This window comes from Asparagus officinalis, unplaced genomic scaffold (genome assembly GCF_001876935.1).
Source record: "Asparagus officinalis unplaced genomic scaffold, Aspof.V1 AsparagusV1_Un145, whole genome shotgun sequence".
NCBI lineage: Eukaryota > Viridiplantae > Streptophyta > Magnoliopsida > Asparagales > Asparagaceae > Asparagus > Asparagus officinalis.
This window is the reverse complement of record NW_017972411.1, coordinates 140,155-151,461: the sequence shown is the minus strand read 5'-3', so window position 1 is coordinate 151,461 and position 11,307 is coordinate 140,155. Positions and strand designations below refer to the sequence as shown.

Genomic DNA, 11,307 nt, shown 5'->3' with positions numbered 1-11,307 from the left:
ATTTATTATCAGAATATATTGAGATTCGATTTGTTATGCCGAAATTCATTGAAATTTGTACCTTATTTTAACTATAAGTAATCTATTAGGCTTTTTTAGTAACCAGATCGGAATCCGAGATCATGTGAGCCATATTAAAACATACCAACCATCCAGGTTACTCGTGGCTCCCAAACTTCTCTAGTAGTCGCTGTGTAAAGCCCAATAATGCTTTCATCTCTCAATAATGCATGGAGCCCAACAATAATACGTAGGAAATAAATACAAATTGGCCGAAGAATCATACGCATATGCAGCAGACGAGAGCAATCTACAAGACAATTAAAATACACGTCTATATACACAAGGAACTGCTCTATTGGATGCCAAGGCAAATCTTGAATAATGCCTTTAATTTGGATCTTTGTCTGTTCATGGCTTGGATAGTTTCTGCAGGTAGTTCGTTCCTTGACCCGTGCTGCTTCAGTATCATCACCATAGTCCATATCATATATGATCCTAATTTCCATTTCTACACTTTTTTTTTTAAGTTTCTCCAGTAGAAAAAGCGTCGATATCATCTACAAGAATTGTCATGACGTGGAAATAGTTAGGAATATCACTGGTTGGTGAAATTTTTTTCTTTATTTTTATTTCAAGCTAGGGGCTGTTTGGTTCGCTGCAACTGCACTAAGGATGCAATTGAAATGTTTCTAATCTGCAAATAATGAAAGCCGTCGTAAAAACACCTCCAGTTGCAGCAGATGACTCGCACAGATTTGGACATAAGTTGTGGTTGCAATCTTTTTGAGACGCAAATGAGATTATACATATTCAAAATTTAATATATAGCACAACCATACGTACCCCTAGACAAACATCTGAAATTGCAACTGCAAGTACAATTAAAAAAAAATCTTAAATTTAAACCAAGCAATTACAACTACAACTACATGTGACAACAGAAATTAAAAAAATCCACTGCATTGCAAAAATAGAGCTATAGAGAACCAAACAACCCCTTAGTCTATGAATGAAGTATAAATACATGATTGACGAACCCTAAGAAGCTCGAGTTCAAGATCGAATGCTTAATGAATGTTAGTCTAAGTGTGTAGACCCAAAGCTGCAATCGAAAAGACGAAGAAAACAGTCAGAAGACTGAGCGGTCGACCGCAGTGGCAGCGCCGGTCGACCGCGTGCACTGCAGGAGACTGAGAAAAAGTTTTCGCTCTGGTCGGTCGACCGGCGTGGCCGCTGCGGTCGACCGCAAATGTGCACAGGACCCTGTAAACAGATTTTTCTCTGGCCGGTCGACCGGCCTTGGCACGGCGGTCGACCGCGAATCGCCCAGACAGTTTCCTGATCTGTTTAGGAATCTGTTTCAACCAGGATTCTATATATACCCCAAACGATTTTAGGGTTTGTACTACATCAAAAAGAGAGCTTTTTGACTGCAAAGAGAGAGAGAATCTCAGAGAGATTTACCCCTTGTTTGAGAGCTTGTATTTTTATCTTCAATTAATAGAAAGATTGTGTGGTGTGGCTCCCGAGGACGTAGGCACGTTGCCGAACCTCGTTAAATCTGTGTGTTCGTCTCTTTTACTGTTTGTTACAAGGTTAGATCTTTATTTTTGGTTTATTCCTACTTTCCTACTTTCAACACAAGGTCCGGAAGGGCAAGGGTTCGATTGATTGTTTCGAATCCCCAACAACTGGTATCAGAGCTTCGTTCAGCAATTTGTGTGAAAGCCATGGCAGAGGAAAGCAAATCAAAGATTGAGAAGTTCGACGGATCGGATTTCGCCTACTGGAAGTCGCAGATGGAGGACTATCTGTACCAGAAGGACTTGTATCGCCCGCTTCTGGGCAAGGAAAAGGGAAAGAAGACGACGGAGTCAGATGGTGATTGGGAGGTACTGGATAGGAAGGCTCTAGGGCAAATCCGGTTGTCGCTCGCCAAATCAGTAGCCCACAATATTCTGAAGGAGAAGACGACGGTGGGGCTTATGGAAGCGCTCGCGAAGATGTACGAGCAACCGTCGGCAGCAAACAAGGTGCATCTAGTCAAAACTCTTTTCAACCTCAAGATGGCAGAAGGACGGTCCTTCACGATGCACCTCAGCGAGTTCAACACGATTGTTGATCAACTTATCTCCGTGGACATCACGTTCGATGACGAAGTGCAGGCCCTTCTACTACTATCGCAGTTACCGGATAGTTGGGCAGGTTGTGTGACGGCAATCAGCAATTCGGCGGGGAAAGAGAAGTTGAAGCTGAATGAGGTTGTTAGCATGATTCTATCCGAGGAGGTTAGAAGGAAATCGTCCGAATCAGAAGGTTCAGGTTCAGCCCTAAGTTTCGAGCAGAGAGGCAGAAGCCAGAAGAAAGGGAACCAGAACAGGAATCGGTCGAAATCAGTGAAGAAGAGGCCGAACTCGAAGGTTAGGTCTATCAAAGGGAAGTGTTGGAACTGCGGCCAGGAGGGCCATATGTCTTCGGTCTGTAAAGCACCAAAGAAGGATGCGGGTGAGCAGGAGGCTCATATCGTGCAGGATGCCTTGATCCTTGCTATGGATAGCGATTCTGATTCTTGGGTCATCGACTCAGGAACCTCTTTCCACGCCACTGCTAATAGGAGACTACTTCAGAACTATGTAGCAGGGGACTTTGGTAAAGTATACTTGGGGGATAATGAACCTTGCAATATTGTTGGAAAGGGCGACGTTCAGATACAGATAAAGGGCTCTAAGTGGAACTTGAAGAACGTGAGACACGTGCCGAAGCTGAAGAGGAATCTTGTTTCGGTGGGACAGCTTGGAGCAGAAGGCTACGTTTCGACATTCACCGGGGATTCGTGGAGGATCTCCAACGGTACGATGGTTGTTGCCAGAGGCAACAAAACGGGAACTCTCTACCTCACTTCACATGCGAGTGACACCCTCGCAATTGCAGCTGGCAAGGAGAGTACAGATCTGTGGCACAATAGGCTGGGGCACATGAGCGAGAAAGGGATGAAAATTCTACATTCACAAGGAAAGCTAACCGGGATCGACACCGTGGAAGTCGGGGTTTGTGAAGACTGCATCTTTGGGAAGCAGAAGAGGGTTAGTTTCCAGAAGGGTGGAAGGCCACCTAAGGCTCAGAAGCTAGAGTTGATTCATACAGATGTATGGGGCCCAGCCAGTGTGTCTTGGCTGTTCGAGATACTACGTCACCTTTATCGACGATCACTCGAGGAAGGTGTGGGTTTACTTCATGAAGCACAAGTCAGAGGTGTTCGAGATCTTCAAGAAGTGGAAGGCCATGGTCGAGAACGAGACAGATCTGAAGGTGAAGTGCTTAAGATCAGATAATGGTGGAGAATACGAGCTGGAGGAGTTCAAGAGGTTCTGTGCTACGAATGGGATTCGCTTAGAGAGGACTACTCCAGGGACGCCGCAGCAGAACGGCATTGCAGAGAGGATGAACAGGACCTTGACAGAGCGTGCGCGGAGCATGCGATTACATGCAGGTCTGCCTAAGACATTTTGGGCGGATGCGGTACATACAGCAGCTTACCTTATTAATCACGGGCCATCAGTTCCATTAGATTTTGGGATTCCAGAGGAGGTTTGGAGTGGAAAGAAGATAAATCTCTCACACTTGCGGGTATTTGGTTGCGTGGCTTATGTTCATATCAGTGACCATGTCAGGGACAAGCTAGAAGCTAAGTCACAGAAGTGCACATTCATTGGATACGGCATTGATGAGTTCGGGTATCGCCTTTGGGATGAGAAGAACAGGAAGATCATCAGGAGCCGGGATGTGATATTCAATGAGGAGGTGATGTACAAGGACAGGGACAATGCCAAGGATAGCCAAAGCAGTGGGAGCAGCACTACGGATACAGGTGGATCCGAGTACATGGATATAGAGGAACTTCCAGATAGGGGTGATGATGTTTGTTCTGAAGCCGGAGTGTTATGAAGAGGCAGTGCAAGTGAGTGAATCTCAGCAGTGGGAGCATGCGATGCAGGAGGAGATGGATTCTCTACTCACTAATGAGACATGGGAGTTAGCCCAGCTACCTGCACAGAAGAAAGCCTTGCACAATAAATGGGTCTACCGGGTCAAGCAGGAGAGTGATGGAAGCAAGAGATTCAAGGCCAGATTAGTAGTGAAAGGGTTTCAACAGCGGGAAGGAGTGGACTACACGGAGATATTTTCCCCTGTTGTGAAACTCACAACCATCAGAGTGGTGTTGAGTTTGGTAGCTGCAGAAGACCTCTTCCTTGAGCAGTTAGATGTGAAGACTGCCTTTCTTCATGGTGACTTGGATGAAGAAATCTACATGAAGCAGCCTGTTGGCTTCATTGAAGAAGGAAAGGAAGAGATGGTGTGCAAGCTCAAGAAGAGCTTATATGGTTTGAAACAGGCTCCGAGACAGTGGTATAAGAAGTTTGATAACTTCATGCAGAACAATGGCTACAGAAGATGCAATTCGGATCATTGCTGTTATTTCAAAAGGTTCGAGTCCAGCTTCATTATTTTGTTATTATATGTTGATGACATGTTGGTAGCAGGACCGTGTTTAGAAGAGATAAACAGTTTGAAGAGGCAGCTAGCAAAGGAATTTGCAATGAAGGATCTGGGTGCAGCGAAGCAGATTCTAGGGATGCGAATCAGTAGGGATGAAGCTGAAGGGACATTGAGTTTGAGCCAAGCTGAATACATTGAGAAGGTACTTCAGAGGTTCAACATGCAGAATGCTAAAGTTGTTAGCACACCCCTTGGAAGTCAGTTCAAGTTATCTGAGGAGCAATCGCCTAAGACAGATGTATATAGAGAGCATATGAGTAGGGTGCCATATTCTTCGGCCATTGGGAGTCTCATGTACGCGATGGTTTGCACGAGGCCGGACATCGCCCATGCAGTGGGAGTTGTGAGCAGATTTGCAAGCAATCCAGGAAAGCAGCATTGGGAGGCCGTAAAGTGGATAATGCGGTACTTGAGGGGAACAATGAACAAGCCACTATGTTTCAGGAGGAAGGAGTTGGTACTGCAAGGATACGTGGATGCGGACTTCGCCGGTGATCATGATACGAGGCGAAGCACCACGGGGTATGTTTATACCTTAGCGTCGACAGCAGTGAGCTGGGTCTCACGTCTGCAGAAGATTGTGACTTTGTCTACAACCGAGGCTGAGTATGTCGCGGTGACTGAAGCAAGCAAGGAGATGATCTGGTTGAACGGGTGTTTGGAAGAGTTGGATCTGAAGCAAGGGAGAGGAGTTCTTTATTGTGATAGCCAGAGCGCTATACATCTTGCCAAGAATCCAGTATATCATGCCAGAACGAAGCACATCGACGTTAAATACCATTTTATACGCTCGCTGATCGAGGACGGAAAGTTGCACTTAATGAAGATTTTGGGGAGTCAAAATCCGGCGGACATGTTGACGAAGGCAGTCACCATTGAGAAACTGGAGTTGTGCGCAACTTCAGTTGGTCTTCACGAGTAGAAGACGAAGGCGGAGCCACACTACGAGGATCGGCGCGATCGTCGGGATGTTGATTGAAGAAAGAATTTTTCGGGGGAAAGGATACATGCGAAGAAGGGGAGAGTTCGGGTGAACTTGTTGATGACGCTTTGGTCTCCAAGTGGGAGATTGTTAGTCTAAGTGTGTAGACCCAAAGCTGCAATCGAAAAGACGAAGAAAACAGTCAGAAGACTGAGCGGTCGACCGCAGTGGCAGAGCCGGTCGACCGCGTGCACTGCAGGAGACTGAGAAGAAGTTTTCGCTCTGGTCGGTCGACCGGCGGTTTAGGAATCTGTTTCAATCAGGATTCTATATATACCCCAAACGATTTTAGGGTTTGTACTACATCAAAAAGAGAGCTTTTTGACTGCAAAGAGAGAGAGAATCTCAGAGAGATTTACCCCTTGTTTGAGAGCTTGTATTTTCTTCTTCAATTAATAGAAAGATTGTGTGGTGTGGCTCCCGAGGACGTAGGCACGTTGCCGAACCTCGTTAAATCTGTGTGTTCGTCTCTTTTACTGTTTTTACAAGGTTAGATCTTTATTTGTGGTTTATTCCTACTTTCCTACTTTCAACACAAGGTCCGGAAGGGCAAGGGTTCGATTGATTGTTTCGAATCCCCAACAATGAACTCCTAATTTGCAGCTCCCAGCTTCTTACGTTCTACAAGTAAGTAAAATGTGATGTTTTCCTACAAGAACATCCAAAATCTCCCCTTACTAAAATCATAGAGATAGTACTAACAGATATATCAGTATGTGCCAATCTAAGTATTTTGCCCAAGAAACTGGACTTATGCAATGCAAGTTGGAAATATTACATTGTTTTTTGCATTTGCATGGAAAGTTCATGAAAACAACCGCATTTGTCCTTGCGTGTCCATCTTACACAAATATATTCCTTAGGAAGAGTAGTACACACTCCTTTTCTGACATTTTTTTAATTCCTTCCTCAACGTTAATTGACGTAGACATAAACATAGATAATAACAATATATAAACTTAAGTGCAGAGCTAAGCATGTAATTAGGATTGATTTAGATCAATGGCGGCAGATGCATTCTCTGTACGTATGACTGAGAATTCATAGAGATAGAGCAAGTAATCATAATTATATTACTCCATAACTATATCTAGGAAACTTCAAATAGTAGTACTAAAATTACTATGAAGTGAGAACATATTTTTATCCTTTTTTTCTTTTTAGGGTTTTACGAAATTACTTAGTATATTTTATGATTTGAAAAATCTAGAAGAACCGCTGCTGCGAAAAGAATCTACAAAGACCAGATAGGAATCAAATACTAAGAAAATGGAGCAGTCTCATTCATTTGTAACCATGCAATTTGTCTATATAACCAATCCAAAAAGAAAACTGACATACAACCTGTATCGTTCCTAGATACCTTCTCCACTTTGTCCCCTTGCTTACCTTGTAGATGAGAAACATAACGAACCTATTGTTGCATCATTGGAATTAACAGAATCAGACATCAGCTAAAATGAATCTCTTCACCCGAAAACCCCGATACAAAAGGACCTCGGTAGGATTTCAAGAATATGCGCTTGAACCTAGATACTAGATTCTATCCTGCATCACCACCACCACCACCACCTTCAACATCCTTTAGCTTTTAAATACAATACAATCAGTGTCTTCCTCTCCAATTTCAAGTCTATATATCTTTCTATTTTTCTTGTTGGCATTGGAGTCCTAGAACTTGCATTTTATCCTACATGATATGTCCAACTACGTAACTACCTGTTTATTTTTCCAAGATACCAATTTGCCAAGTACTTCGTAGCAACTTACATTCGCCACTTTTAAAGTAGAAGTCGATCAAAATCAATTGAACATACATTTTTTCGTTGTTTTCACTTCACGAAATCTATATAAGCTTCATAGGTTCCAATATTTCCTACCAGTTCAGTATCAAGTTTATAAATACTAGTGTTAAATACTCGTTATTTTCTTTCTTAATTTTTTTAAAAAGAGAAATTATTATTTTCTTCAATGATGTCCGATGTGAAACAAAAGGTGGTGGTGATCCAGGATGCATCAAGAAGTATCAGTTCAAGCGCGATCAAATGGGCCATCGAGGGACTCTCCCTTAAACCTGGGGATGAGCTCACCCTCCTTGGAGTCCTTCACCAGGTTAATACCCCTAGTACGTTTTCCTTCACAGGAGCTGGGAAGTTCAGTAAGAATTCAATTTTTTTTCCCGACCTAGAAAAGGATGAGCATTTTTTGAACTCTGGAAGAAAAGTGAAAATGATAATCATTTACTGTTCACCTTATTTCTCATTTTCTTTCCTTGGCTTCCAGTGGGATACAAAGGCAGGGTAGATACTAGCTCAATTTTGGGAGCTAACCAAAAGATCATACAAGATGAGGTCATGAAGAAGGAAGCAGAGTACCAAAACGGCGCAGAGATATTGGAGATTAACAAGCTCTATGAAATGAATCAGGTTTTCGTTTTTCTTAAAATGTTTCGGTTGACTCATGATATAGATGCTAAAAATCTTATTTTCCTCATTTTTAAGTCTAAGTGTAATTTCAGAAGTGATTTATATTTAATACTTTCTGATTTTTGAGTATCACAGATTGCATTTCATAGAAAAGTAGTACCAGCATCTTCGCCGAAAGTAACTGCTTTTGAAGCTGCCGAGAAATTAGAAGCAACGTGGATAATTCTTGACAGGTCAGACAAGAAAAAAAAAACAATGGAGTATTAGCTTTTCAGTATTTTTTTAAATAGATGTTATTTACTACTTTTTTAAGAAAATATATATAGTTGGTTACTAGTTTTCAGACTAATATCTACTTATAATTAGAGACGCATGGAATTTGTTGTTGAAGTAGTTATTGGTAATTCACTGACATTCAACAAGTTAACAATATGTCTATTATCAATGTGAGGAGTTTGAGGTTCAAATTCCACTTGTTACGGGCTCTTGCCTTTTTTTTTTTAAGTTTTAGAATCTAAAACTATAATAGTCCTGAGGTCCTTCAACATGGTGGCAGAGCAACTCAGATTCAATTCTTACCCGCCACAAATGATACCGCTGCATAAGTCCAGGTTTCAGTCCCTGCAGACAAGAGCGTTCAACCTGCGGGGAGCATGATAGGATATAGAACTATAACCCTTAATCCTCTCACCACAACTTTGGAGTTTCAGTATAGTTGAATAATTCTTTAACAAAAAGAAAAGCTTCGAAAGCACAATTATTCTAAAAAGGTGCTTCTTCATTCAACAGGCAGATGAAGAAGGATAAGAAATATTTTCTGGAAAAGCTGTCTTGTGGCATCTCAAGGATGAAAAGAAATAACTGTGTTGAACTCCTAAGGGGACCAAAATTAATTCAAAAAAATGGCGAAAACAGTTATGCAAATCAAATCAAACATGTGAAGAACAACGAGGCCTTACCTGGACAAGAAGCCAATCAAGGAAAGACTTTGATAGTGCACGAGACTCTTGATGACGAAGATCTGTTCAGTCTGGATATTTCCCCCTCAAGTGAGCTACTCTTCCTTCGCAAAGCCCAAAACTTTACTTGAAAATAAACTGCTTTCCTGCCACCAGATTCATAGTCATAACATCGAATTAATAAGATACTTCAGTTGTATATAACATATGATCTGTGGATGTAACAATATGATGCATGTTCTTATACTGAAGAAAACTCGTAAATTAAAACAGGTCGGGTTTTATTTCAATAAAATTCAGGAGACTGATGCATATGGTATGCATGACTGGGGTTATGCTAGCCATAGAAAAAACTTACATGAATCCCAGTACAGTAGCCTATGTCAATCTTATGACATTAAATATGTAGCGAACATTGACTAATTAAAATAATAATCATTGTCCCATGGTGAAAAATGTATACATGAAAAAAATTCTGATATCTTGTCTTCAACTTTCTACCTAAAGTTCCAAAAGTCCATATGCCGCCACAAGAACCTAATTATGTACAAAACACTAGTATACGATATAGTGGAAAAAAAATGGTTCTAAATGTCCTCAAGTGAACTTTTTTTTCTTCCAGGATTCAAGAGCACTTACCACAATGGCTCATATGATAAGAAAGGAATTGACAGTGGACAATGTTCTCAATTTCAAGAGGATGAATATGTAATCATCCGAAAAGAATCCGAAAATAATGATGCCTCAGGTCCAATTCCAAATGAGTGTAAAGTTGAGGAGCAGATTAACAATGCTCAGGATTGTTCTGAGTGTACAAATAAACATCAAAGATCAGACTTGAAGAAGGAATTTAGTTACGCGGACCTTCATGAAGCCACAAAGGGATTTTCAAAACATAATTTTGTTTCTGAAGGAGGATTTGGAGCGGTTTATAAAGGAATGCTTAAAGATGGGCAAAGGATTGCGGTTAAGCAACACAAACGCGCAAGTTTGCAAGGAGAGAGAGAATTTAGATCTGAAGTCAATGTACTCAGCAAAGCTACACACAAAAATGTGGTACTATTGTTGGGCTCATGCTCAGAAAGAAATCATCGGCTACTCGTTTATGAATACATCTGCAATGGTTCATTGGATATACATCTATCAAGTAAGAAAAATCATCGGCATATTTACTCCATATGTTTCATCAACTGCTAAATTGTTAAAACCTTCTGTTTGGTTAACTTGAGAAAGAATCAAAATTCGCGCCTCTAATCAATTTTCTGAATGGATGCAGAAAACAACCCCAACATCTTAAGTTGGAAAAACAGGATGAATATAGCACTCGGAGTTGCTCGAGGTTTAAATTATCTGCATCAAAACAACATAATCCACAGAGATATGAGACCCAACAACATTCTTATAAACCACGACTATGAACCATTGGTACATAACTTCAAAATTTGAAGCTCTAACATTCTGCATTTTACAGGCTAACTCACCTTCTTTGCTCAACACTACAGCTAGGTGATTTCGGGCTGGCAAGAACTCAACAGGACAGTCCCCATCAGCTATCAAAGAACAAAATTGTCGGAACATTTGGATATTTAGCCCCAGAATATGCAGAAAAAGGGAGAGTATCGACCAAGAGTGATGTATATTCCTTCGGCGTAATTCTGCTGGAGCTAATCACTGGTAGGACTACTACGGATAAGACCCTTGGAGAAAAAAGTCTTGTAGGATGGGTAAAGTCTCAGGCTCTCAGCATTTCCTACTTCTTTCCATCTTCGCCATTACCGTTGCTCGAATAATTCTCGTTCGATGTCAATCCTGATTTTTATTAGCACAGGCAAGACCACTTCTGAAAGAAAAGAAATACCCAGAACTGATCGATGAGAGGATTTTGGACGGCCATGATGTTCATGAACTGTTCTGGATGGTCCGCATCGCTGAAAGATGTCTTCACAGCGACCCCGATAAGAGGCCATCCATGGATAAGGTAATAGGGTTACATCACCTCGATCGTCTGATGAACAAAGTATACGGATAAGTTCATTGTCAAACGTTACTGTTGATCTCATTCTATAAGCATGTCAATCTAAATCTCAGGTGGAAGGCGCATTGAGCTGCGTAATGAACGGAGAAACCCTGAGGGGCGTCGGAGATTTTTCCCCAGCTCAGTCATCAGATAGCAGCTTCCCAAGATCAAACGAGTCGGACAGTGAAGACGAAAGGGGACTACCGGAACCTGCTAACGCAAATGAACCACCGACCAGAGCATATCAGACGACTGAATCGATCCCGACGGCCATGGAATACTTCTCCTCCAAGTTACCAAGCGAGTCTAGAAACTTGGAGGAGTTGATGTCCGAAAAGAGAAGAAGTTATAGGAGAGAAAAAC

General features: G+C 41.7%; 1 long non-coding RNA gene across 1 annotated transcript; it reads right to left on the bottom strand.

Moving 5' to 3' along the window:
• Window positions 1-279: 279 nt before the first annotated feature.
• On the bottom strand, window positions 280-10,641 carry LOC109827321. Its single transcript, XR_002243400.1, has 3 exons — window positions 10,409-10,641; window positions 8,928-9,073; window positions 280-560 (listed from the first exon to the last, which is right to left on the bottom strand). It is a non-coding gene; the product is annotated as an uncharacterized LOC109827321 (long non-coding RNA).
• Window positions 10,642-11,307: the final 666 nt, after the last annotated feature.